Source organism: Electrona antarctica, assembly GCF_951216825.1.
Source record: "Electrona antarctica genome assembly, chromosome: 19".
NCBI lineage: Eukaryota > Metazoa > Chordata > Actinopteri > Myctophiformes > Myctophidae > Electrona > Electrona antarctica.
Genome location: NC_136800.1, coordinates 16,389,478 through 16,391,635, shown reverse-complemented (window position 1 = coordinate 16,391,635; position 2,158 = coordinate 16,389,478).

The window sequence follows — 2,158 nt, the reverse complement described above, 5'->3', positions numbered from 1 at the left end:
AAAATGCGTCCCAAAAATTGAAATACAATAAACTCCCTCTGGGTGACCCTAGAGATGAATTGCTCTTCAGCACAGCAGGTAGCAGTATCCGCTCGATCTTGAGTATACTTTCTTTCTCGCTTGCTTTTTCTTTTTTGCAAAAGTAAACATACAGAAAACGGGAGTCCCTTTGGTATAACAATGGTCACGAGTGGCTGTGATGACGAATGAAGCTGGTAGCGTGAGGACCGGCTGGTAGAATGCTGTGTGCTTTGCCCACCCCACAAGCCTGATGACACCGTGCCTCCATCACCGCAGTGACTGTCCAAACTGGCATCACCGATTCCCTCCCTGGCACCCTGGACCCTCCCTCACATTGTGTCACGAACTGACAGGCAAAAACTGTGGAAGACACCCATCTCATGTCATCGTACGGGAACACCATATTGTCTTGTGATGTGCATGGGGAAAATCCAAGAGAGAACAGAATTGTTTGGTCAGGGCCCCCCCGGGGCTACCGGGCTAAGGGCATTGTCCTGAGCCTAGCAGTGAGGAGTCATAACCGCGTAGACGGACAATGGGGCGTCCGACAAACACGTGACTGGCGCTGCTGGTATGTGTGAGTGGCTGTGGGGTGCACTGCCGTACCGACGTGGAGGGCAGCGTGATGTCACTGCGCCCGGAGAATGGTCTCTCTGTGACCCCCGAGGATAGCGTCACTCGCACACTCTAAAGCAGGCCTCTGGGGTCAACCACAATGGATGCTCTCTTGCTGCTGGCCCTTTGTTTGTGAAAATACTTGAGTGTTTGTTAACACTCAGTAAGTCAATACCCCCAAGGTCGTTTATTCCATTCCACTAGTGTTCTTTCTTTATTTTGTCTTTTAAATGCATTTTGTTAAATGCATGTGTGTATGAAGTTTGCGAATCAAATAAACCATAACTTGCAATAACCACTTTAATATCAAGACCGAGAACCAGCCATACATTCATTTAGAAATTATGACGCATTCAACAACCACAATTACTTCCGTGACCATGGAATGGATGAGTCAGTCCCTCTGTACTGAAGTGTAGTGGCTCTCAACCTTCCAAAAAGCACTTAGGCCCTCATTTATCAACCATTTGATACCATTTCCGCAAAACCTTGAACTTGGTACCCAGGACAAAAATCACGTCAGGTCGGGAGATGTCGTAGCCTACAAACGTATTCCATTCATGGCGATGCGATGTGTCATGTAGCCTTGAGGTGCGTGCGTGCGTGCGTGGACATGACAGCAAGGCAAGCGAGGTAGGCCTACAGCTTTATTTAATTCATGCAGGTGTTCGTGCGTGCGTCTGTGTGTGTGTGTGTATGAGAGAGGGGGGTGAGGCGAAACCTTTTTTTTCCTGTAACCATGGTTTCCAGGTCGTATTGCAGTTGTTCATGTTGCAAAAACGAGGGCGAGGCTTGATTTCATAGGGCGTGCCAGGTAGATTTCAGCCGTAACATTTATTAACGTCGGAACGAAATTAAGGAAGGATCAGCTGTTTGCGATCACTTTATAAATGCCGTGGCGACGTGGGTGTACTACGAAACCTACACTCGAATTTGGGGAAGATTTTACACTCAATTGATAAATGAGGGCCTTAGAGTTGTAGGAGTTGAGACATTTAGTTTGCCCCGGTTCCACAGATAAATATTGTGAAAATAGCCGATTTACAGAGCTTGCAGATCAACTATTTTCACAGCTTTTGTCCCCACACGTCTCAATATTTGCCATTGACAATGAAAGGAGAAATTGGGTCAAATGTCTACCAAATATGACATAAATCTTGTATGATGACATGAGCGCCCCTCACTTCACACAGGTGTGATTTTTGAGGGGCGCTAGCTCCTCCTATATACAGCTTTAATGTTTGTCTTTCAACGATGCTTGTTTAAGAAAACGCCATAGATTGTTTTGAGGACTAAAACAAACAAAAACATTAACACCCGTTGCTTAAACAAACATTATGTTGTAATTGATGTTGTAAGATGATAAGAGCGCCCCTCACTTCACACGGGTGTGATTTTTATGGTATAGTTTGTTGATTACTTTTGATGCAGTAATAGTCTTTTCCTTTCTTTTTTCTTCCTTTTTTTTTTAGATAATAAAAATCATGGCTCCCGACCCACAGGTTGGGAACCAGTGGTGGTC